A 27,139-nucleotide genomic window follows, 5' to 3' on the forward strand; every position below is an offset into this window, starting at 1 on the left:
CTGTGTAAAAATAAACCTAAAACCTGAAAACGAAACCCAAAACAAGACATGACAGGATGAAGGCAAAAAAACAAGAAGAAAACACTTTTTTTGCAGCTTTTACTCGCGCTGAACTCGTAGAATAAGCCGATGGAGGCAAAAGATATTCTTTAGCTTCTTTTAGCGTATTTATTTGACACCAGCACACTCATTTCTTCTGTCATGGAGGAATGAACTTGTAACCTACGCCATATCTACAAAAACTGGGCGTGGCTTAAACAAAACGTGATGACATAGCATGAGCTTCTGGGCTTTACACTTAAGACTTTACACTTTACACTGCAGTGAAAACAAGACTCTGCATCTACATAAACAGCAGCACAACAACACCACACACTCACAGTCTCATGTTGTGTGTCTCATCACAACTGAGTACACTGAATAAAAGACTGTTTCTTAACGGAAGCCTCAACAGGTCATTTGAGTAAAAATCAAGAAGCTATTTCTGCAGAGGACGGCGTTAGAGATGGTTTCTGTCTCCCACCCAACCCACGAGACATCAGTTCTTGTTAGATGTGAATCTGGAGTGTGGAGCAGCGTGAGAATCAAAGCTACATGAGCAATCTGGCCTGTTCGTGTGTATATATATATATATAAGTATGGGACACCAGCAAGGCCACAGAGGTAGAACAAGAATGGAAAGCAAGATTAGATTTTATATCACGGAATCATACGGCAGAGACTGCCCTCCGTCGTGTGTAGAAAATCCAACTGACCGTAAACGCATCACGAATAGGGGAATGATAGTTTTCCCCTCAGCTCATCATGATCTGCAGGCTAAATCTTTTGTTGTGGCTCATTGTTTAAGCTGTCAGAAAGTAGGTCCCTGCTTCAGGCATCATTGTTGTGCAGAACATTCAGATCAGAGGCGTGACACCAAAACAAACTCCAGCAGCAGTTTGTCAAAAAGAAATCTGATCACATGAACCTGACGTCTGGAGATCAGAAACCTCTTATTCTCATGAGGAAGTAGGTTCTAATCAACTATGCAGAAGTGCTGCATGGAGAAATGTGACTGTTATTATCTTCTTCTATTCTCAGTACAATTTAAACCGAGTTTAGTCGTCTTTTTTAGGTCATTTTCATCACTGAAAAGTAGACCAAAACATACTAAAAATAATGCAAAATTGTCAGATCGACAATACAGAAAAGGTCAATCTGGCAAGAAGCATCAGTCAGCAACAGGATGTTCTGGATATAAAAGCAGCCATCTTTGAAATGGCGCGTTTATACTGTTGGCTGCTGCTTCGGTGACCATTTCAAACGCCAGACGCTGTTAAAGCTTTCACAGGGATCCGTTTGAGGCAAGGCGAGTTTATTCGTAGAGCTCAATTCGTGGCAAGTCAAAGTGCTTTACAGCTCCATAAAATCAGAAGAAGGCAAATAAAATCATTGATTAATTAAATTAAAAGCAAAGAGTGCAGATAAATACTTTCAGCTGTCATATGCACAGCTAAATAAACTGTTTTCAGCCTGGATTTAAACAGAGTTGAGGCCTTTCTTACATCTTCTGGAGGACTGTTCCAGATGTTAGGAGCATAAACCTGAAAGGCAGCCTCAGCTTGTTTAGTCCTGACTCTGGGCACCAGCAGGAGACGCCTCCCTGAGGTCCTCAGAGTCCCTGCTGGTTCATATGGCTCTAACATGTCAGAGATGTACAGGAGCAGAGCTGTTTTAAAGTCTATTCTCAGAGCTGTTTTAAAGTCTCTGAGCGACAGGAAGCCAGTGCAGAGACCTGAGATCTGGACTAATATGGTCGTATTTCCTGGTTCTGGTCAGGACCTGAGCAGCAGCGTTCTGGATGTACTGCAGCTGTCTTACGGCCCGTTTAGAGCCCAGTGAGCAGGACATTACAGTAGTCCAACCTGCTGGAGACAAACGCATGGATCAGTCTGTCTGAGTCTGGTTTAGACACTGTTCCTTTGATTCTGGCAGTGAATTTTAGATGTAAAAAACTGCTGATGTTATTGATTTAATCTTAAACTGGCCCTTCATCCCAGAACATCCACACAATACATTACAGATAAAACCTGAGGGCATAAGGTTCAGTCACCTAAATGATCCGTTGGTAAGGCCAGCAGACTTTCTTATGCCAGCTTCTTGTTTAAAACAATCACATTTGGCATTTATTGGCTTATGATATGCATTTACTGTTGTGGTGATGTTTCTATGCAGGCTTTCAGAAAACCCCTGTTAAACACAGGCTGGATGAGCACATTCTCCTTGTTTAAGCCTTAATAAAGCTCCTAGTTTGGACATTAATGGCTTAGATCTAAATTATTCTTATGCTCACATAAGCTTAAACAATATAAACATGTTAAATATCTGAAGCCGTGCTCAAATCTCAGCTTTCTTCATCATTATTCAGTGACTTCAGTGTCACAATACATTTCTTTAGCTCCAACACTGATGTTTTTACAAGCTATCGTCACATCACAGGATTTATCAGCTTTATTTAACCAGGAAAAGCAGAGTATAATCATCAGAACGGGCAGCGGTTTGATCTGCATTCACTAAGCAACAGTACACATAGTTACTCAGGCTGTGTCTGCATTGTGTAGATCAGCTACAAACATATGCATTAAACTAAGGGACAAAAACATCAGCAGAGGTCAGATAAGGTCAATCACAGTCAGCTAAACATTTGAAGCCAAATGTTTCCGCTTCAGAATCCTTTGGAACTTCTTTGAATATATTAATGGCTCCTTCTCTCTCGGGTTCGGCTGTTCCTGCAGCTGATTCTGTGCAGAGGGAGCAGTTTATTTAAATGCTCTGTTTATCCAGTTTATTACGGCTTTGGGAATGCTAATAAGCAGCAGCTCGTGGGGGTGAAGACAATAACTTCCCCTGCGTTTGGGAGAGATGTGGGTCAGGAGATAGAGGCAGTGGAAGAGCTTTGCATAGTCAAATAAATATATAAAATGTTATATTCTGTGTCAAGTAAGGCAAAATAACTCCAGTTTATCATGATACTGCTTTTCTTTCCTCATCTGGGTCACTTTACAGGATTTACTTCACTTTAAGGTTCTTGGATGAACAGAAATCGTTGTTTAAAGATAAAGATTGTTGCAAGTGTCAGATTATAGCGATGATAAAACATTTCAAATCACAGCAAATGAACATTTGGTCACAGCAAGAACTTCTGTTGAGATTCTGCTGACAGAAAAGATTATTTCAGCCAAGAAAAGATATTATTCAGGCAGAGACATTTCAAATGTTACCACAGAAGCCTTTATGCTAAGTGCAAAGCTAGCATGGCTCATCTTTTTAACACTTAATATTGGTGGGACTGTTGTGCGAGCGCAGATAAGTAAGTAAGTAAGTAAGTAAAATGTATTTATATAGCAGGAAAAACACTCACAAAGTGCTTCATGTAGCACCTTCAAGGTATCAAGTTAAAATCACAAATAGAATAAAAATACAAAGACAAAAACCAACAGACAGAAACAGTCAAAATAATCAGTGACAAAATACAACTGTCTGGTCCAATAATGAGAAGCTCAGCTTTTCTGGTATTTAACTGAAGGAAATGGTTGGACAGCCAGACCTTAATAGCTCATACAGCATCGATTCTGTTGGGGTTAAAAGAAAACTGCAGCTGAACGTCATCAGAGACTGAATGTGATAAGAGACGCCCTGGAACTGACTTATGATTTCACCAAGAGGCAACATTACAGATAAAAGATATCCTTTCTTGTCATTTGTCAGTTACCTTGTCAAGCACAGTGCAGCATCGTCAGCTGAGGTGGTTAGGATGCCTCCTGGCCTCCCTCAGGAGGCAGATCCAGGACTCGCTGGGGGGTTATATGTCCCTTCTGTCTGGGAACGCATCAGGATCCCCCAGGAGGGGCTGCAGAGTGTCACTGGGGAGAGGCGTCTGGGTTTCCCTCCTGGACCTCTGCGGCCCAACCTCGGATAAGCAGATGACAATAGATGGATATGTTGCCCACTTTAATCCAGATGAGGTTCACAGAGGGGCTGGAGCCGGTGAACGGAGGGGGGGGGGTCCATCACAGAGACAAACCAGACAAAAAAACACAGACACACGAGCTAGAATAATAAAAAAGTCAAATTTATTCATGGTTTCCTTAATTTTTATTTAATTTATTTTCACCGAAACATGTGAAAGTGTGTTTCCAATCATACAATCTGACTTTATAAGTCAACAGACTATAATCTATAAACCCCACACAGCAGGAATACCACCAACTGCCCCCCCCAATATACATTATAAAGTCAGAGCAAGACTTGTATAACAAAGCAGAAGCAACCCCACTACAACTCAGACAGAAATACAACAGATTACTTATATTATACTCTAGCTTTTTCTAAAAATCATGTTTCACTTGTTTTTATTGCTGGCTGAACACACTGCAGTTGCTTTTTGACTGTATTAATCATAGAAGAATGTCATCTTTAAGCGTAAAATGGGACCAAATGACGGCTTTTTCATAAAAAGGACAAATGCAGCTGTCTGGAGGACACTATTAAAGTCACAAAAGGAAGGCCGACGTTTTCTTAAGCGGCTATGAAACAAATAGCGTCTCCTAAGTGCCCACATATGTCAGAGAGAAGTGCAGCCAGAGGAGGGATATTATTTCTTAATCAGGCGTAAGAAGGCACAGGTGCACATGGAGAAGCTCTCAACTCCTCTGCCATGCTGTGTCACTCTGACTTAAGTCTCTGCTGCAGCTGTGGAGGACTCTTCCTATCTCAGACATGACCAAAGCAGTCCGTCTGCGACTGGAAAACAGCGTGAATGTGTTCATGAGGATGCTTTCCAGACTCCTGAATATCTGGAGATTTATCGTGTTGGAAGCCTTCTTCAGGCTGACACAGGAGCTGTTTGGAACAAATGAGTTGGACAGCAGCTCAGATATTTCTTTTTAACATAAATAATGTGTCTTTGAAGTCACTTCGGGTGATGTTGAATCGTCCACGGCTTCTTAATCCCAGAAAATTAGTGTTATACTCCACAAACAGGCTTGAAACAGAGTTTAATCCTCAGCTTTTCCTATAATAACCGAAAACGAATCATCTCTAAATCCCCATCGTTCTCTCTCCTGCATTTTGCTGTAAATCTCTATTGTCTGTAAACCTCTCAGCCTGATTTTCCCCTTTTTAAAACTCAAATTAAATTATTCATGGTTTCAAGGGTCAGTTTTTCAATTGTGGGACTGAAAGCAGCTTTTACCCAACGCCTCTGCCGGCTTCTTCTTTTCTTTTAAAACAATTTCACATCCCTGCATTCACAACCAAATCTTTTTCATCCAAAGGAACTAAAATAAACTCATAAAAGTGAAACTTTCAGGCATTATGCTGTTTCAAGAATGGATAAAAACTCATTTTCCACATATAAAAACAAACATTCTACATTTTTTGTTTGCCATATTTCAAATAATCAAGTCAGACACCAGGGAGAAGAAGATGTGTGCACAGTGTGCACGATGCAGAGATAATAATGAGCTCTCACCATCCTGTTCATGTAAAGCCATGAAGAAGAGCAGGTCTGCTCCTGTTCATACATCCTGTTCATGTAAAGCCACGAAGAAGAGCAGGTCAGCTCCTGTTCATACATCCTGTTCATGTAAAGCCATGAAGAAGAGCAGGTCTGCTCCTGTTCATACATCCTGTTCATGTAAAGCCATGAAGAAGAGCAGGTCAGCTCCTGTTCATACATCCTGTTCACGTAAAGCCATGAAGAAGAGCAGGTCTGCTCCTGTTCATACATCCTGTTCACGTAAAGCCATGAAGAAGAGCAGGTCTGCTCCTGTTCATACATCCTGTTCATGTAAAGCCATGAAGAAGAGCAGGTCTGCTCCTGTTCATACATCCTGTTCATGTAAAGCCATGAAGAAGAGCAGGTCAGCTCCTGTTCATACATCCTGTTCATGTAAAGCCATGAAGAAGAGCAGGTCAGCTCCTGTTCATACATCCTGTTCATGTAAAGCCATGAAGAAGAGCAGGTCAGCTCCTGTTCATACATCCTGTTCATGTAAAGCCATGAAGAAGAGCAGGTCTGCTCCTGTTCATACATCCTGTTCATGTAAAGCCATGAAGAAGAGCAGGTCAGCTCCTGTTCATACATCCTGTTCATGTAAAGCCATGAAGAAGAGCAGGTCAGCTCCTGTTCATACATCCTGTTCATGTAAAGCCATGAAGAAGAGCAGGTCAGCTCCTGTTCATACATCCTGTTCATGTAAAGCCATGAAGAAGAGCAGGTCAGCTCCTGTTCATACATCCTGTTCATGTAAAGCCATGAAGAAGAGCAGGTCTGCTCCTGTTCATACATCCTGTTCATGTAAAGCCATGAAGAAGAGCAGGTCTGCTCCTGTTCATACATCCTGTTCATGTAAAGCCATGAAGAAGAGCAGGTCTGCTCCTGTTCATACATCCTGTTCATGTAAAACCATGAAGAAGAGCAGGTCAGCTCCTGTTCATACATCCTGTTCATGTAAAGCCATGAAGAAGAGCAGGTCAGCTCCTGTTCATACATCCTGTTCATGTAAAGCCACGAAGAAGAGCAGGTCTGCTCCTGTTCATACATCCTGTTCATGTAAAGCCATGAAGAAGAGCAGGTCTGCTCCTGTTCATACATCCTGTTCATGTAAAGCCATGAAGAAGAGCAGGTCAGCTCCTGTTCATACATCCTGTTCATGTAAAGCCATGAAGAAGAGCAGGTCAGCTCCTGTTCATACATCCTGTTCATGTAAAGCCATGAAGAAGAGCAGGTCAGCTCCTGTTCATACATCCTGTTCATGTAAAGCCATGAAGAAGAGCAGGTCTGCTCCTGTTCATACATCCTGTTCATGTAAAGCCATGAAGAAGAGCAGGTCAGCTCCTGTTCATACATCCTGTTCATGTAAAGCCATGAAGAAGAGCAGGTCAGCTCCTTTTCATACATCCTGTTCATGTAAAGCCATGAAGAAGAGCAGGTCAGCTCCTGTTCATACATCCTGTTCACGTAAAGCCATGAAGAAGAGCAGGTCAGCTCCTGTTCATACATCCTGTTCACGTAAAGCCATGAAGAAGAGCAGGTCTGCTCCTGTTCATACATCCTGTTCATGTAAAGCCATGAAGAAGAGCAGGTCAGCTCCTGTTCATACATCCTGTTCATGTAAAGCCATGAAGAAGAGCAGGTCTGCTCCTGTTCATACATCCTGTTCATGTAAAGCCATGAAGAAGAGCAGGTCAGCTCCTGTTCATACATCCTGTTCACGTAAAGCCATGAAGAAGAGCAGGTCAGCTCCTGTTCATACATCCTGTTCATGTAAAGCCATGAAGAAGAGCAGGTCAGCTCCTGTTCATACATCCTGTTCATGTAAAGCCATGAAGAAGAGCAGGTCAGCTCCTGTTCATACATCCTGTTCACGTAAAGCCATGAAGAAGAGCAGGTCAGCTCCTGTTCATACATCCTGTTCATGTAAAGCCATGAAGAAGAGCAGGTCAGCTCCTGTTCATACATCCTGTTCACGTAAAGCCATGAAGAAGAGCAGGTCTGCTCCTGTTCATACATCCTGTTCATGTAAAGCCACGAAGAAGAGCAGGTCAGCTCCTGTTCATACATCCTGTTCATGTAAAGCCATGAAGAAGAGCAGGTCAGCTCCTGTTCATACATCCTGTTCATGTAAAGCCATGAAGAAGAGCAGGTCAGCTCCTGTTCATACATCCTGTTCATGTAAAGCCATGAAGAAGAGCAGGTCTGCTCCTGTTCATACATCCTGTTCATGTAAAGCCATGAAGAAGAGCAGGTCAGCTCCTGTTCATACATCCTGTTCATGTAAAGCCATGAAGAAGAGCAGGTCTGCTCCTGTTCATACATCCTGTTCATGTAAAGCCATGAAGAAGAGCAGGTCTGCTCCTGTTCATACATCCTGTTCATGTAAAGCCATGAAGAAGAGCAGGTCAGCTCCTGTTCATACATCCTGTTCATGTAAAGCCATGAAGAAGAGCAGGTCAGCTCCTGTTCATACATCCTGTTCATGTAAAGCCATGAAGAAGAGCAGGTCAGCTCCTGTTCATACATCCTGTTCATGTAAAGCCATGAAGAAGAGCAGGTCAGCTCCTGTTCATACATCCTGTTCATGTAAAGCCATGAAGAAGAGCAGGTCAGCTCCTGTTCATACATCCTGTTCATGTAAAGCCATGAAGAAGAGCAGGTCAGCTCCTGTTCATACATCCTGTTCACGTAAAGCCATGAAGAAGAGCAGGTCTGCTCCTGTTCATACATCCTGTTCATGTAAAGCCATGAAGAAGAGCAGGTCAGCTCCTGTTCATACATCCTGTTCATGTAAAGCCATGAAGAAGAGCAGGTCAGCTCCTGTTCATACATCCTGTTCATGTAAAGCCATGAAGAAGAGCAGGTCAGCTCCTGTTCATACATCCTGTTCATGTAAAGCCATGAAGAAGAGCAGGTCAGCTCCTGTTCATACATCCTGTTCATGTAAAGCCATGAAGAAGAGCAGGTCTGCTCCTGTTCATACATCCTGTTCATGTAAAGCCATGAAGAAGTGCAGGTCAGCTCCTGTTCATACATCCTGTTCATGTAAAGCCATGAAGAAGAGCAGGTCAGCTCCTGTTCATACATCCTGTTCATGTAAAGCCATGAAGAAGAGCAGGTCAGCTCCTGTTCATACATCCTGTTCACGTAAAGCCATGAAGAAGAGCAGGTCAGCTCCTGTTCATACATCCTGTTCACGTAAAGCCATGAAGAAGAGCAGGTCTGCTCCTGTTCATACATCCTGTTCATGTAAAGCCATGAAGAAGAGCAGGTCAGCTCCTGTTCATACATCCTGTTCATGTAAAGCCATGAAGAAGAGCAGGTCAGCTCCTGTTCATACATCCTGTTCATGTAAAGCCACGAAGAAGAGCAGGTCTGCTCCTGTTCATACATCCTGTTCATGTAAAGCCATGAAGAAGAGCAGGTCAGCTCCTGTTCATACATCCTGTTCATGTAAAGCCATGAAGAAGAGCAGGTCAGCTCCTGTTCATACATCCTGTTCATGTAAAGCCATGAAGAAGAGCAGGTCTGCTCCTGTTCATACATCCTGTTCACGTAAAGCCATGAAGAAGAGCAGGTCAGCTCCTGTTCATACATCCTGTTCATGTAAAGCCATGAAGAAGAGCAGGTCTGCTCCTGTTCATACATCCTGTTCATGTAAAGCCATGAAGAAGAGCAGGTCTGCTCCTGTTCATACATCCTGTTCATGTAAAGCCATGAAGAAGAGCAGGTCAGCTCCTGTTCATACATCCTGTTCATGTAAAGCCATGAAGAAGAGCAGGTCAGCTCCTGTTCATACATCCTGTTCATGTAAAGCCATGAAGAAGAGCAGGTCTGCTCCTGTTCATACATCCTGTTCATGTAAAGCCATGAAGAAGAGCAGGTCAGTTCCTGTTCATACATCCTGTTCATGTAAAGCCATGAAGAAGAGCAGGTCTGCTCCTGTTCATACATCCTGTTCATGTAAAGCCATGAAGAAGAGCAGGTCAGCTCCTGTTCATACATCCTGTTCATGTAAAGCCATGAAGAAGAGCAGGTCAGCTCCTGTTCATACATCCTGTTCATGTAAAGCCATGAAGAAGAGCAGGTCAGCTCCTGTTCATACATCCTGTTCATGTAAAGCCATGAAGAAGAGCAGGTCTGCTCCTGTTCATACATCCTGTTCATGTAAAGCCATGAAGAAGAGCAGGTCAGCTCCTGTTCATACATCCTGTTCATGTAAAGCCATGAAGAAGAGCAGGTCAGCTCCTGTTCATACATCCTGTTCATGTAAAGCCATGAAGAAGAGCAGGTCAGCTCCTGTTCATACATCCTGTTCATGTAAAGCCATGAAGAAGAGCAGGTCAGCTCCTGTTCATACATCCTGTTCATGTAAAGCCATGAAGAAGAGCAGGTCAGCTCCTGTTCATACATCCTGTTCATGTAAAGCCATGAAGAAGAGCAGGTCAGCTCCTGTTCATACATCCTGTTCATGTAAAGCCATGAAGAAGAGCAGGTCAGCTCCTGTTCATACATCCTGTTCACGTAAAGCCATGAAGAAGAGCAGGTCTGCTCCTGTTCATACATCCTGTTCATGTAAAGCCATGAAGAAGAGCAGGTCAGCTCTCGAATGGAGGAGAAAAGCATTTACAGACATGAAAATGTATCACTTAACACTTATTATTCTATATTTAAACCCTGATCGTCACCAGCAATCAGTTGCTCTTTAATCTGAAGGCTGGCAAGAAATGAGTTAAGAGGATTTATTGACTTTAATCATCAAATTAATATTGCACTGTTGCTTGGCATCAGTTGCTGTTGTTTTTCCTGCAGCCATATGGTGCAGGTGAGCACATTTGGCACTTCAGCAGCTTGAGATTCAGTGCATCTGACGCTTCCACCGGCTGAACTTCTCCTCTTCAGACACTAAGCAGCAAATCGATGGCTTCCTTTTTGCTTAAAAAGACAAAGACCATCTGACATTCGAGCAGTTTATGTAGCTGGTGTATTAGAAATGCACGCATCACTCTCAGTGGAGCCCAACATTTGTTAGAAAGTTTGCCTCAGAGTTAAACTTCAGACACTGTCAGAGACCAACGGCAGCGACAGACGCACTCAGCAATCTGCAGCAATTTCAAAGCAATAATGTGCTATTAGGTCTGCAAAAACAGCCCATCATGTTGAAAAGAATAGCACACACTGGGGAATATCCCTCTTGTTGAGACAAGTTAGAGTTTATCCATCTCAGTGAAGCAACATGAGCGCAGTTTGAGTCATCAGATGCACCGAGGTACACATGAAAAAGGATAAATGATGAACTGTCAATGGGTTTGGATGCTTTGTTCATGCAGGAATAATGCAAGTCAACATAAATATCAGTGTTTCAGACGTTAGATTCAACTCCACACTGCAGCCACCAGTGGCTTTGGTTTCAGCTCTGAACCCTTCATGCTGCCAGAGAGTTTTATAGCCAGCTTTAATCTCCTTTAATCACCGAGGCTTCACTGACAGCATAGTTTGAAGCCTTTGGGTGAGCTCATCTCTAACAAGTGTAACAGGGTTGATGGCAAAGGTGGTCCTGACATGACTGATGACATCTTTCTCTTCGTCCTACGAGCAGTCTTTGAACCTCACGGTTCCCGAAGCTGCAGCAGTAACTTTTAAAGGGAAGAAGTGTAAACAAATCACTTAGCTCTCAGTCTGTTTTCTGATTTCTGAGACATGAGCAAAGTGGAGCGTCTGACAGCTAATAAAACACTTCATTTGTTAGAGACCAAAACCAGAATATGAAAGCACTTCTTTTTGATTGACAGCTCGAACCTTTAATGAGCAGCAATGTTGTTCCACGACTGTTCAAAAGCATATTTTCTGTGAAACATGCAGTGAAGTTAGGAATTAGCTTAATGCAAAAAGACATTTATCTAGGATTTGAGTGTTTTTGTTCCAAGGTTGCAGGAAGCCTTGGTTCATAGTTTAGTATAAATATTATCCAAAGGGATTTATTCATTGATTATTTTAAATCCCCTGTAAGCTGCTGTTTGCCTCCACAGAGCATAAATGGAGACAAATATTGAAAACAGCCCAGCTAATGACCACTGAAAGCAATCAAAATGTATTTTCACAAGGCTATCACCAATATCCCTGAGCGTGAAATAACGGTGGGATAAAGAGTCATTCAATAAAAAAAAAGAAAAAGATTGATGTTACCACGGCAACAGATTCAGGGCCAAGTTGAGCCTTTTTTTTTTGTTGCATGGGACATTTCTGATCTGACACATTAGTGCTGCGTGACCACAGAGACAATCAGAGGAGGGGCTCTGGAAAGAAAGAGCAACCTCTTACAATTTTAAGGTTTTACATGTCAAGATCCTCACCAAATCAATCAAATACAACCCTACAGCACATTAACAACATCTAAAAATCTAAAAACTAAGCCAAAATGCATTCCAGCAAAACATCTTCTGGACTTCCCAACAAGTTATGCCCAAGATCAGAGACTGCAAAAAGCCCAGAGCTACATCTCAGACTCTACAGGCCTCAGTTAGCATGTTGAAGGTTAAAGGTCACCCCAAGGTGAAAAAGCCCAGAGCTACACCTCAGACTCTACAGGCCTCAGTTAGCATGTTAAAGGTTAAAGGTCATACATCTCAGACTCTACAGGCCTCAGTTAGCATGTTAAAGGTTAAAGGTCATACATCTCAGACTCTACAGGCCTCAGTTAGCATGTTAAAGGTTAAAGGTCATACATCTCAGACTCTACAGGCCTCAGTTAGCATGTTAAAGGTTAAAGGTCATACATCTCAGACTCTACAGGCCTCAGTTAGCATGTTAAAGGTTAAAGGTCATACATCTCAGACTCTACAGGCCTCAGTTAGCATGTTAAAGGTTAAAGGTCATGACAGCACAGTTAGAAAAAGACTGAACAAGGATGGCTTGTTTGGAAGGGCTGCAGGAGAAAGCCTCTCTAAAAAGAACATGGCAGCACAGCTTAGGTTTGCAAAGCTGCATCTGAACAAAGCTCAAGACTTCTGGAACAATGTCCTTTGGACAGACCAGAGCAAAGTGGAGATGTTTGGTCCTAATGCACAGCAGCACGTTTGGAGGAAACCAAACACAGCATATCAGCACAAACACCTCATACCAGCTGTCAAGCACGGTGGTGGAGGGCTGATGATCTGGGCTGGTTCTGCAGCCACAGGACCTGGGCACCTTGCAGTCATTGAGTCCACCATGAACTCCTCTGGATACCAAAGTATTCTAGAGTCAAATGTGAGGCCATCTGTCCCACAGCTAAAGCTGGGCTGAAACTGGCTCATCAACAGGACAAAGATCCCAAACACAGCAGCAGATCTACAGCAGAATGTGGGAAAAAGAAAAGAATCAAGGTGTTGCAATGGTCCAGTCAGAGTCCAGACCTCAGCCTGACTGAGATGCTGTGGTGGGACCTTAAGAGAGCTGTGCAGAAACCAAAGCTGCAAACCTCAATGAGCTGAAGCACCGCTGGAGAGAAGAGTGGCCGAGATTCCTCCAGAACCATGAGAGAGACTGAGAACGTCCCACAGTTACGTCAAGCTGCTGAATCATGGGGTGGACACACCATTTCTGGTAGACTTTGTTAGACACAGCGTTGTATTTACCAATTTATTACCTAAACTTTTTGTCCTGAAATGCAAAAATCTTCTTCTTCTTCTTCTATTTGAATGTGCGTTGTCATGCAGCCCCAAAGAAAGGGATCAGTCATCTCTCTGTGCTGCCCAGTGTTATCCTGACATCAATGATAAGTGGACTTAAGTGTAAAGTAAATGTTTCTCGTGTGGAATATGAGAGAATCTCTTAGTCCTCCACTATGATAAAACTTAATGCAGTGTGTGCCCAAAGTGTAAAAAGTTACTTGTAACAGCTGAAGTTTACAGATCTATCAGTGAAGAAACATGTATATTTCACAGCCTTTCAGTCTTAAGTGATTTTTCTGATGCCTCTGAGGTAATCCTGCCCTCCTCCACAAAATTCAACTGCTTAAAAATGCATCCAGGTCATTCCTGTAGAGACAGATATTAAGAAATCAACAATGTTGCCTCAGCCAGTTCAGCCATCTGGAATAGTGGAGATGTAACACTTAACGTGCTGGCAGAGAAGCAAGAAATATAACAGAGGGAGCAGCAGATGTGAGAAACGCGCCCACGCAAAGCCTGTCAATCAACTGCTGATAACTGCAAGCTTAATTATGATTAATTGCACTTAATGCTTCATTCGAAACTCATGCTGACATACCATGACAGCCTCCGTCAGTTAAAACATCCTGAGATTCACAGGTTTTTCTCTGGATATGGAAAAAAAAGCTGAAACCCTGTTTGAAAGCAATATCTCCAGAATGACTCTGAAGGGAGTGAGTTGTAGCCTCCTAAATGTCTCGTTAAACCAGGAAAGGATGAAATCTCAGACGTGCTCAGAGTAGAAACTCCTGAGATGAGAAATGAGCAAGGGACAGAATCAGCGTAGGAATGGACTCTCACAGCTGGACATGCACAGCAGGGGCTGAGGAAACACATCTGGGGAGAGCACACAGGAAATCGTGTTTGTTGTTGAACACAAACACAACCGGGCTCCTTGAGGACTGCCTTTGGATAGATGACATCATGTGTCTTTGGATATAAACAAGTGGAAAGCAACATGCAAGTCAGCAGAAAAGAAACGTGATGCAACAACTCACAGAGTGACAAATACTCAAGTAAAAGCTCAGGAAGTGTTACCCCGCTTCAGAGCAGCTCCATACGACTCAGTTGTGATCAACTTTCCCCCCTTTTGACATAATTATTTAGACTTTAATCCAACATCACTGCAGGTAATCCCAGGAGCTGGAAACTGACTCTGGCCTGTTATTATTCACAGAAGCAGCTGTGTGGATGCTGATAAAATCATTTTTACTGAAGCTTTCATCCTAATCAGCTTGTTAAAACTCCTTTGAGCTCACCTTCACTTGACATCTTCAGATGAGCCCTGGGTAGATGACACACATCAGTCCCAGTCTTCTGGATGTTTCTGCTGATTAAAGACATGTTTTCCGATGGCTAGTGTCATGGAAATGTTGTAGAAATGTCACAAACACAATGACAAACATGGTTTAGCTCCCTTTGTGTGATTAGCAAGTGTACCCTTTCTTTTTTTTAAATCCAGACACTGTATTCTTCCAATGTGTGCTAAACTGCCCTCAAGTGTCCTTTCGGGAGCCAAAATGTGAGCTAAACTGCCCTCAAGTGCCCTCTCAGGAGCCAAAATGTGTGCTAAAGTGCCTTTTCAGGAGCCAAAATGTGTGCTAATCTGCCCTCAAGTCCCTTCTCGGGAGTCAAAATGTGTGCTAAACTGCCATCAAGTGCCCTCTCGGGAGTCAAAATGTGTGCTAAAGTGCCCTCTCAGGAGCCAAAATATGTGCTAAAGTGCCTTTTCAGGAGCCAAAATGTGTGCTAATCTGCCCTCAAGTGCCCTCTCAGGAGCCAAAATATGTGCTAAAGTGCCCTCTCAGGAGCTAAAATGTGTGCTAAACTGCCCTCAAGTGCCCTCTCAGGAGCCAAAATGTGTGCTAATCTGCCCTCAAGTCCCTTCTCGGGAGTCAAAATGTGTGCTAAAGTGCCCTCTCAGGAGCCAAAATATGTGCTAAAGTGCCTTTTCGGGAGCCAAAATGTGTGCTAAACTGCCCTTTTGGGAGCCAAAACGTGTGCTAAACTGCCCTCAAGTGCCCTCTCAAGAGTCAAAATGTGTGCTAAACTGCCCTCAAGTGCCCTCTCGGGAGTCAAAATGTGTGCTAAACTGCCCTTTTGGGAGCCAAAACGTGTGCTAAACTGCCCTCAAGTGCCCTCTCAGGAGCTAAAATGTGTGCTAAACTGCCCTCAAGTGCCCTCTCGGGAGTCAAAATGTGTGCTAAAGTGCCCTCTGGGAGCCAAAATGTGTATTAAACTGCCTTCAAGTGCCCTCTTGGGAGCCACAACGTGTGCTAAAGTGCCCTCTGGGAGCCAAAATGTGTATTAAACTGCCTTCAAGTGCCCTCTTGGGAGCCACAACGTGTGCTAAACTGCCCTCAAGTGCCCTCTCAGGAGCTAAAATGTGTGCTAAACTGCCCTCAAGTGCCCTCTCGGGAGTCAAAATGTGTATTAAACTGCCTTCAAGTGCCCTCTCAAGAGCCAAAACGTGTGCTAAAGTGCCCTCTACAGCGGTAAGAATGTGCCCTTTTTTTTCTTTCCGCCCCTGTCCTTCAAATAGTCAGATGTTTCATCTGACTCTGATATCTGGTTACAGCATGTTAAGATACATTTAATTTGACTAAATATGACTTTATTCTGTCCCAATAAGCATATATCGTCTTTTGAAAAGTTGTTGGGTTTGTTTTTCTGCAGAAGTGTGCACATTTGAAGTTTAGTCTCTACATTTCAGCGATAGACGCGATGAATTCAGCAGACTTTTACTCAGCATTTGGATTTCTTAAATATAGATTGTGCTGCAGTACAACAGCTGCCTCTTACTTTATAATAAGTTAAATATCAGAGAAAACGTACGCCTAAAAACGCCTGAATGTGGATGTTTCCGCATCATCGTGTCACTAATAGGTCAGTAAAGCAAAGATTTAAACTAAGCAGGTATGGATGGATTCATACGAACGGTCTGGAAAATGTAATGGGTTCAAATAGTTTATTCCTCTAAAACAAGGTTTATTTGAGTCTCTTCAGGGTCTGACTGAGCATGTGCAGCATCTTAACTAGCATGTTTCTGACTGAAGGGATCAGAACTGGTTCAACCATCCCCTGTCTCCCAATTATGTCAAATTCAGTCTTCTTCTCATCGCCACAAGCTTTGATCTCCAGTATCAATTATTCAATTTTCAATCGTTTCTCTTCTTTTGAGGACAGGGTGATTTACTTTCAGCTTCAATATCAATCAAACATTTGTTAGATATGTTGGAAAGTGTCACAGTAGAAAGTGTTGGAGACTTTAAAAGGACGAGAAAGCTCTGGGTGCTCCAAGTTGACACTGTTTTAGCTCCACTTTTGATCAATAGATTAACCAAATCATCCACTAATCGTTATTTTCTGCCAAGAACCACTGGAGTTATTATTCAATTAGTTCAGTAAAGTTAGGTCAGAAGCATTTCCCCATTGGCTTTCTGTACATTCCTGTGACATAAATAAGAGAAATTCACTTTTTTTTACGTTATGAGGGCAGAAATATCATCCAAAATCCAGATAAAGGCAAGACTAGCAGGTGCAGAAACCAACTATTTGATTAAAAAAGTGAGAACAGAGGCAGGTGATCCAGATGGAGGGGAGCAAAACAAAGCCAGAGGACAGGGAACCAGGTGAAGGTCGTAGGAAAACACATCAGGATTAACGGAAAAACAAAGGAAGAGGGAGAAGCAGAACCACGTACATCAACTCAGAGTCTGACGAGACACAAGTGACGACAATTAGGACGAGAAAGGCCGGGGCAGACATACAAGGGAAGCCAAAGCACACGAGGGACAAGGCTGCACTTCTAAGATAAACCAGAGAATTAAGCAACTCAAGCAAGAACTAACTAAACACAAAACAGGCGTGTTAAAAATGCAGCTACCAGGTAACGCCTATCTAAAAAATTATATCTGCCGTTTGTTCATGTTTTAAACCTTTATTCAACAAATACAAGAACAAATCAGTTATTTTCAGTGTCTTCACTGACCAACTTCATTGTATTTATGAGACAAATCTGAAGAATCTGCAGCAGCAACACTCAGAAAAAGCTGCTCCAGACTCATGTTTCCCTTCAGCTTCCTTTAATGACTCTTTTTAATGAGTTTTTCACAGGAATCTGAGTCCATTCCTGCTGAATCCCAGATTCCAGCTGCTCAGCAGTCCCTGGGTGCTGTTGTCTGGTTCTCCTCTTCATGATGCTCCAACATCTGCAGCAGGAGACAGATGTGGACTGCAGGCAGCCGAGCTCACACACTCTGTGTGTCTGAAGCTGCTGGAAGTCCTGCAGAATGAGGTCTGGCATCGTCCTGCTGAAATAACCACGGACCTCCCGGGAAAAGACGGCACCTTGATGGCAGCATCTGTCTCTCCAGAACTCCAACATCCAGCATGCATCAGTGGTACCTTCACCCAGATGAAGCCCTCCATGCCATGGACTCTGATGCCCCCCCATCGGCTAATTAGCATAAAACTGTATTGTACAATTTTCACTGTTTTCATGGACCAGTTTAGTAAACAAATCTAGAATTTAATGCAGTGGAATACATTCAAAAACGTTGTTATGGAGTCAAGTTTCCCATCGTGTTCCATCAGCTTCCTTTTAATGACTCTTTTTAATGTTTTGGGAACTGAGGAAACTGATTAATGCAGTTTTTCAGAGGAATCTGAGTCCATTCCTGCTGAATCCCAGATTTCAGCTTCTCAACACTGATGCAGCCCCATAGCCTTAAACCTTCCTCTGATAACAGCCTGGATGCTCTTTCTCAGCAGTTTTTCCCAGAAGCAGCTGAAACGTGGACTCATCTGCCCACAGAACACGTGTCCACTGTCTTTCTGTCCCTCTGAGATGAGCTGGAGTCCAGAGAACTGGGCCGTGGTTCTGCTCAGAGCTGATATATGGCTTCCTCCTGGTGTGATTCAGCTTCAGCTCACATTTCTGGATCCATAAACGCACGCAAATTACTGAATTTTAGAAAACTTCCCACCTTTTACACAAATGAGGTTCGTAAATTCACAAAATATCACACCAAACAATCCGGAGCCAGAATACAAATGAGCGAACATGTCAATGTCACCACGACCAGCTGCAGGTTACTGTCAGCGGTTGCATTATAAATGGCTCGGCTACAGCCTAATGTAGAGTTTTCAGAATAAAGATTATTTGTTACTCGGCTTTTTGCTGAAGGAGCTCCATTTAATTCAATGGATTATTGGTAAAAAGGTTCCTCTTATTCCCAAATGATGCATTTTAAATATTCACCCAATGACTTCGTGATCTCTTGAGATGAGAGAATGAGAAGAAATGTGGAATTGTATCAATTGACTGTGATTCAGACATTATCTATTTGGCAAACTTGCATTTCTTTTTGACTTTGGGGGATTAATTAAGTTAGAGAATTGAATGTTTGCTCATGCTTGCCTGCTCTGCTTCCCTCTGTGGTGCTTCCTAATAATCTGAAGAACCATTTAATTTAGATATGCAACCAGGCCTGCTGTTGCCAACAAGGACACCGAGGTTAAGGCGTGTCATTAGTGTTATTTGGGGGAATTTCGCAGGGGTGTAAGGTTGTATTGTTGGTAGTTGCACTCATGACCTCCTGCAAAATTCCAGCGACTCCAATGAATCTTAAAACAACTTCGAGTTTGAGTCAGACAAAAGAAATCGATATTAAGGGTGGAAACAAAATCAAAAAAGACTTGTTTAAAGATGTTAAAACTGGTTAAAAATGACTTGAGAGGTAAGAGGGGTACAGCTTTTTATTCATTTCATTTAATTTCTTTTAATTTTCTATTAATTTCTTTATCCTTAAATCAAAAGGGCTGGAAATAGATCTTTTATATCTGCTCTATTCAATCAAAAGGAATGAGAAGTTATGCTGAAAGTTATAATAAAAACTGAGGAGCAAACTCAGGCTCTGCTGGTGTTAAATGTGTTTGATATTTAGAGATAAGTGAGTTTTCCCTGGAGCACCGACTGCTGACATGCTTTCTGTCGGTATCGATGTCGCTGGTTAGAATCACTGAGTTCCAAACCAGTATCAGGTGATCTGACCTCGGAGTCAGTCTGCTGAAAGGTAGAAATGTCAGCGGCTGGTGCAGAAATCACAGAGTCTTTGGCCCTGATAGAGCCCACTGTCAGACACACTGAGCTCATTTCACGATGCTGGACACTAAATCTTTACTTACTGACATCTAAACTTCTTTTAAGCGGTGACATTTTGCTCATAAAGGTTGTTTTAGTCGAAGCCAAAAGGTTTAAAACTTTAGGGTAGACTGAAGACCAGCTGAGGGAGAGAAAATATAACTCATAGTCAAAAGACTATATCTGTCTTCCTTTGATCATTTTAACCTGACATTTTTTTAATTCCATTAAACTGTTTAATGAATAAATCATGTTGAAATGTATATAATGTTTTTTACATATCCTGATATGATAAAAACATATCATGGTTACCAGTGCATCCAAAACAGGTCTCATGTCTTCAGTTTCACCTGAAATTAACTGAAATTCACCTCAAAAATTCAACTAGGTCCCCAGTTCTGGCATTCACTCACGTAGATTTTAGATTAAATGTATTAACTTGACCTTTAATCATCAACAGGAACATTTAACATTGTGTAATAGCAAATTAACAGATGCAATGTCCAGGTACAGCATGGACCTGCTTTAAGTTAATGTGCAGCAGAGAAATATCATTCAGCACGGAGCCGTTCATGTCTAAATAATGACCATGAAAATGACGTTTTACCTCCTGGTGTTTACCTCAGTCTTGGCTTTTACCTTCATGGTTACCAGTGCATCCAAAACAGGTCTCGTGTCTTCAGTTTTACCTGAAATTAACTGAAATTCACCTCAAAAATTCAACTAAGTCCCCAGTTCTGGCATTCACTCACGTAGATTTTCTCTGGGTCTGGAGCTCTTCATCCAGGTCTAACCCTGACCTATAGAGCAGTGTTTCTCAATTCCGGTCCTCGAGTACCGCTGCCCTGCATGTTTTAGATGTTTCCCTCCTCCTCCACGCCTGATTCAAATGAACGGCTGCTTCTCAGGCCTCTGCAGAGCTTGATGACGAGCTGATCATTTGAATCAGGCGTGGAGGAGGAGGGAAACATCGAAAACATGCAGGAAAATGGTTCTCGAGAGCATATATTTTACAGAAATGATGCATGATAAGAGGGCCTGCAGGAATAAATGATGTTAACTATGACTGGGAGAACTTCAGTGTGAGTTCTGCTGCTCCGCTGAGGCCAGCTGATCCTTCAGAAAATGTTTCGCTGTTGACTTCTGAGCTGCTGCACTTATTCTAATGGCAGAAAGCTTCAGGACCATCTGGCATTCGAGCGAATCTCAGAAGAGGAAACAAGCTGTTCTGGACACTCAAATAAATAACTGCACAGATTTCAGATAAGTGCAACTTTTCCCAAGAGCACCTTGTGGCAGGGCACTGCAATGATTGTGAAACATAAATGGTGCTGTCATACTGGTATTTATCATGAAAACTACACAATAACATCCCAACAGATAAGATGTTTGTAGCTGAAAACGGGTTTTATTGCTTGTTATCATGGTGGCAGTGGCCTAAAATTATTCTGATGGCTGAAGTGTGGAAAAGGAACTTCTACATCAGAGATAAAATGATAATTTTGTCCCTCGTGGTGAAGAAAGTTAGATAAATATGACCTTAGATGAACAGCACTTTGTCAATATTTACTGACTAAAAACTAAGAGAAATTAAGATGAAACACATGATTCAACAGCTTGATGAGCAATAATTTGAATAACTTGACGTAAACACCATATTTTATAGATAGTATTGTTGTAGCTCCTCGTGTTGTTTGGTTAGCCATCACCAAGTTTATCAGTCCGGATCTGGAGGTCCGACTTCTGACCTGTACCCACACATATGTTCCTGTGCCGTACCTGCATGCATCTTACACCTGGCTACTGGGTGCTGGACTGTCTCGGAAACCTCTGCACATCCTGTAATTTTCTAATCTTTGATGTTTTCATTCTATTTTGAGTCTTAAGTTTAGTCTCAGTCTGTCGAGTTGCACCTCTGTTTGAGAAGAGCTATTCAAATAATGTTGAGCTGAGTTTAGAATCAACCATAAGACTGTTTTAGAGACATTTTAAAGCTTGATTTTGAGTTATTTGACGCTTGTAATGGAGGTCAAACTGTCAGGCAGCTTATTCCAGGCAGCAGAACAGAAAAAACTGAAAGTTTCTCACAGGTCTTAGATCTTAAAGTGATTTTGGGAAAAACCAAAAGGCCTGAACCTGAACTCAAAGATATACACAGATGGTCCAAATGACTGAATGAAATGAAAAGAAATGCTGATTGCTCTCATTCAGATAGTGCCTCATGCGGCTCTTTTGTCAGGCTGAGGTGAACCTTTTCTGTCACTTTTCAACCTTCTCTGTGATGATTAAACCAAACCAAAACCATTTCCTTAATGCAATAGAATATTTTATATGCTAACATCCAATCAAACCACAAATAAGCAGTGAATACAACAATGAACCTTCTGTCTGCTCCCTCTAACATCTCTAATATGATCATTTTTACTCACAAAACACTGAAAATACTGAATTGTGAAACATGTATGTTGTGCCTGAGCTTTCATGTCAGTGAGTATTTGTGAGGAAGCAGAAACAACAGCCACAGCAGCCTCCTGATTCATAATGTGGACTCCTGGAGCACCAAATGGCAGATTTTTATTTTAAATCAGGAAAATATCACCCTCATAATTTGCATTTCGAATACAAATACATGCAAATGATTCTACAATTAAAAGAGTGTTAGAGGAGCACAACGAGCCGTTGCACCTGGCTGATTGACAGGAAAAAGGGTGCAAAGAAGAGAAATGTCAATGGGACCAATGGAGAAACACTGTAAGAAAAAGGCTGATGGAAATTATATTTTCATTGAGAAGAGACAAAACCAGAGGAAAACAAGGTTAAAACAAGGTTAAAAGCAGATGAAAGGCAGATTCAGAGATGAATCTCCTGTCTGGATGATGCTGAAACTTTAGTTTGGTGCAGGTCCAGTGCAACGTGTAAAGATGGCTGCCTGAAGAGAACCACGGGCGCTGACACCAGATAAAGGCCCAGATGGCGGTCATTACCGCAACACCTTCCACGTCCATGTTCAGGCTCCATCCTGCAAAGCTGATGAGTGACAAAGTTCAGAACTAATCAATGGTTGATGAAGGATATTATTTTAATTAAGCCTTAAAGGGGCTTTCTACACACTCGTCTGCTGGGATGACGTCATCGACGCCCGCCGCTGCAGCACAGCTCATTCACTCCGGTAAGAACGTCCATTTTACTCAAAGTCGTCGTTCACGTTGTCAAAATTTGATAAATATCCTGCCATGTTGCACAAAACTATCAGCAGCAAACTCTGTGTGAAGTTAGCCGACTGTCACAGAGCACGGAGTGAATAAACTGTGCTGCAGGGGGGCGTGTGGATGAAGTGGTCCCAGTAGAGTGCCTGTGTAGAAATCCCTCCGTTAGCTCTCCTATAGCTGCAAGTAGCCACATAACAGCAGCTATGAGCTAACAGAGCTATAGCACACGTTCATTCATTCATTCTTCTTAAAGTATTGGTGAAATAAAGACAGATAATGCCTTATTTAGAGGCTCTAAGCCCCGTTCACTCCGTTATATGGATCTCCAGTTATCTAAATATCTTCCAACTTTCACCAAACTGTTCTCAGTGAGCAGATGAACGTATTTCATGCCAGAAATAAGGTCAAACTGTCACGAAACAATTGAGTTTTTTTCTCTCCATGTCCAGCTCTTGTTCTGTCCTTTAAGTGCTTTTAAAAAAAACATAAATCAGAACATTTCTGCTCTTGTTACTCTTTTAATGCTTCTCTGTGACACACATTTAAAGTGAGCTGCAAGGTGGCTTCTGTTGATGATGACAGGAGAGGAACGGCCAGTGAAAACACCCAGGGGGAAAAACACTCCTCATTTATTCTGTTCTTACTGGCCGATGGCGTCCTTCTCTGGCTGTTCCGGTCCTATTTACATTTCTCTGGTGACTGTTCTCTTGTTTCTTTTGCAGCCGGAAGATTTATGTGGAAGAATCATGACTGGACTGTTCCCAAAAATCTCTCACTTACCACAGAACAGAACACAGGAATTTAGATAACAACACAGAGACCTAATTCAACAGATTATTGGACTGGAAGCGCAGCGCAGAGTGCAGTCTGGGACTTTTAGAGGAAACCATGTGCTGCATTTGACTCTCAGACGACAGACAGTGGAAACGGTGTACTTTGTAATAAACAGGCAGTAATTTCAGGCACAGCGCCACACCGGAGCATGCCACAATAGAATTAGGGCACTTATGAGAAGAATCAGAGCAGAACATTCAGTTCTGCACCTGGGATTGCAGTGAAAGTCTCAAAATGATTTTTTTATATTCAGCTACTCGAACCTGTTGTCAGTATTTCCGTCCTTCTCTGGAGCCTGAAGCCTTCGTTGCAGCTCCCAGCATTGGCATGAAGTCATAATCTGAATGCACATCGCAGCAAAATGTCTGTCTTACTCACTTAAATCACTTATAAAGCCATCGTATATTTGGATAATGCCACATTTTTAAGATTAGGCTTAAAACTTTCCTTTCTGATAAAGCTTATAGTTAGGGATGGCTCAGGTGATCCTGAAACATCCCATAGTTCTGCTGCTATAGGCCCAGACTGCTGGGGGACCTCATCTGTCACACCTTTCCTCACTTTACTCTCTTTCTCCCCCTGTTTAATTTCTCAGATGATTTTCTGTCCCTGTGACATTATTGTGGTTATTAACTTGTGTTTCCCTGTTCCAGCAGGTATCCTTTGAATGGTGTTATGGTGTTTTTCCCCCCTCTTTTCCCTCTTTTCTGTCTTCTCAAACCCCAGCTGGTCGAGGCTTCCTGGTTCTGGTTCTGCCAGAGGTTTCTTCCTGGTTCTGGTTCTGCCAGAGGTTTCTTCCTGGTTCTGGTTCTGCCAGAGGTTTCTTCCTGGTTCTGCCAGAGGTTTCTTCCCGGTTCTGCCAGAGGTTTCTTCCTGGTTCTGGTTCTGCCAGAGGTTTCTTCTTGAGTCTGGTTCTGCCAGAGGTTTCTTCCTGAGTCTGGTTCTGCCAGAGGTTTCTTCCTGGTTCTGGTTCTGCCAGAGGTTTCTTCCTGGTTCTGCCAGAGGTTTCTTCCTGGTTCTGGTTCTGCCAGAGGTTTCTTCCTGAGTCTGGTTCTGCCAGAGGTTTCTTCCTGGTTCTGGATCTGCCAGAGGTTTCTTCCTGGGTCTGGTTCTGCCAGAGGTTTCTTCCTGGTTCTGCCAGAGGTTTCTTCCTGGTTCTGGTTCTGCCAGAGGTTTCTTCCTGGTTCTGGTTCTGCCAGAGGTTTCTTCCTGGTTCTGCCAGAGGTTTCTTCCTGGTTCTGGTTCTGCCAGAGGTTTCTTCCTGGTTCTGGTTCTGCCAGAGGTTTCTTCCTGAGTCTGGTTCTGCCAGAGGTTTCTTCCTGGTTCTGGTCCTGCCAGAGGTTTCTTCCTGGTTCTGGTTCTGCCAGAGGTTTCTTCCTGAGTCTGGTTCTGCCAGAGGTTTCTTCCTGGTTCTGGTCCTGCCAGAGGTTTCTTCCTGGTTCTGGTTCTGCCAGAGGTTTCTTCCTGGTTGTGGTTCTGCCAGAGGTTTCTTCCTGGTTCTGCCAGAGGTTTCTTCCTGAGTCTGGTTCTGCCAGAGGTTTCTTCCTGGTTCTGGTCCTGCCAGAGGTTTCTTCCTGGTTCTGGTTCTGCCAGAGGTTTCTTCCTGGTTCTGGATCTGCCAGAGGTTTCTTCCTGGTTCTGGTTCTGTCAGAGGTTTCTACCTGGTTCTGGTTCTGCCAGAGGTTTCTTCCTGGTTCTGCCAGAGGTTTCTTCCTGGTTCTGGTTCTGCCAGAGGTTTCTACCTGGTCCTGGTTCTGCCAGAGGTTTCTTCCTGGTTCTGGTTCTGCCAGAGGTTTCTTCCTGGTTCTGGTTCTGCCAGAGGTTTCTTCCTGTTAAAGGGAGTCGTTCCTTTCCACAGTCCCTCAGGCTCAGGACGGGAGATTGGACTGAAGACAAGTTTCGGTCCAATCTGTTGGTTTCCTTAGCTCGGATATTATTTTTGAATTGGCTCCACATGAATTAATTGGATTATGATTACAATGAATTGAATTTCAATTGGCTTGAATTGGACTATTTTACTTAAGTGCCTTGAGATGACATTTGTTGTAATCTGGCGCTTTATAAATAAAGTTGAATTGAATTGAATTTTTGGATGGCTTATCAAGTATTAACATGAGCAACAGACATAGATTTAAAGCTGCTATAATCACCTGGTCCAACAGTTCTGTGTTGTCCTCTCCTGAGGAGGCTAAAACTTCTTCAGCAGCATTTGAATTTAAGTAAAAGCTTATTTATTTTATTTTTGTTGATTATGTTTATGATTATTAACGATTCGACTGAAAAGAACAAAGTTAATGACATCAGGAACAAAGCTGTCAGGAGCACAAACAGGAACTTCTGTTTCCCTAACGTTAAGTGAAAGATGGTTAGCAGCCTTTATAAGTAAGATTAGTATTTTTGCATTGTTCTGTGGAGGAAAAGATGTACAGTTTGATATAATCTGCATTAAAATGATACGAGACTCCTTTGAAGATACCCGAGGTGTGTCCAAGTGGAAGCAAATACGACCAAAAGCGAACCCTGGGGCGCGACCCAGGATAAAGCAGCAGATCAGGACGCGAACAGAGGGCTGGCGCTGGTCCAGAGAAGCCCGTCCATGTCCTCAACCTGTCAATCAAAATGCTGCGATCAGCTGTGTTAAACGCTGCCTTAAATCCCAAAGTATTCGGCTGTGTCTCCATTCATTAGAACGTCTTTAGAAACTCTTAAAAAAGCAGTTTCAGTGGAGTGCAGTGAACAGATTTTAGCTAATCTGGACCCCACTTATTCTAACTTCCAGCATCTAGCATCATAAACCTAAAAAACCAACAATAAGGCGATAAAAAGTCCAATCTTTCACGTTAATTCCAAATAGTTTCCTCTTCCTCCCGTGAAGCCACAGTTGATTTCTGGTGTCTGCTGCCAGAAGCCGGCAGACTCAGCGGGATGAAGACGTGATGAACTGTCCTGTCAAAATGAACTCTGCATGGAAAAGAAACTGTTTAATGACCTCAGAGCTGTCCTTTGCTCCCTGTTATTGATCTCTTCCCACCACTACTTCACTCTGTCACGTTCCACACATTCCATCCCTCATTATTAAGCTGCAGTGAGACTGTCTTCCCCTTCTCTTCCTCCTCTGAGGCTGCTGGGAGCTCCACAGCCTGTAATGTATGAACATAAGCTCTGGAGTCCAGCTGAGAAGATGCAAAGGGAAAGCAGGATCAGGCAGTAAGAATGGACCGGATAACGAAATTGATGTTATGAGAAGAGGATGCAGTGGAGCTAATGGGATGATCAGCCAGCTGAAGGAACTAGAGGACAAACTAATGATGAGAAATGGTGTTAATTCAATCTGGATGACGAGAGAGGGGACAAAGAAATCTTTGTGTTGTGTCATTATGGTGTTTCCTCCTTCTGCCTGCTCTTTATCACATTCATACTAAAACTCTTCTGCACCCCGACAGCTTGGATTGCTGCTCATTAGTCAGATAAAACATCCTGAAAAGAACCCCAAATCTGAGCTTATTTTTACAGTTTTCCGAACTGTTTTAGACAAAATACAGATTGAAATAACGGCAAAATAGTTCCATCAAAACAGAGACGTTCTCATGGTTAATTAAATATAACGACTAATGAAAAGTCTTGAACACTTGGCTCGCAGAAAGCCGCTAGAGATGAGATTTGACAGTCTTTACATGAGGCATTAATGAGGTTATAGTCTCAGAAAGTGAGATAAAGTAAA

The 27,139-nt window shown here is 42.6% G+C and overlaps 1 protein-coding gene and 1 pseudogene across 1 annotated transcript in view; both read right to left on the bottom strand.

The window, feature by feature from the left end:
- Nucleotides 1-20,020, bottom strand: part of LOC140313424 (uncharacterized) — a 39,671-nt pseudogene extending 19,651 nt beyond the window's left edge.
- LOC140312735 (endothelial PAS domain-containing protein 1-like) overlaps nt 1-27,139 on the bottom strand; it is a 486,153-nt gene that overhangs the window by 133,566 nt on the left and 325,448 nt on the right. The gene's annotated exons all lie outside the window — the stretch shown is intronic.

The sequence above is a fragment of the Leuresthes tenuis genome, unplaced genomic scaffold (genome assembly GCF_036924035.1).
Source record: "Leuresthes tenuis unplaced genomic scaffold, fLeuTen1.0.hap1 SCAF_8, whole genome shotgun sequence".
Classification (NCBI taxonomy): domain Eukaryota; kingdom Metazoa; phylum Chordata; class Actinopteri; order Atheriniformes; family Atherinopsidae; genus Leuresthes; species Leuresthes tenuis.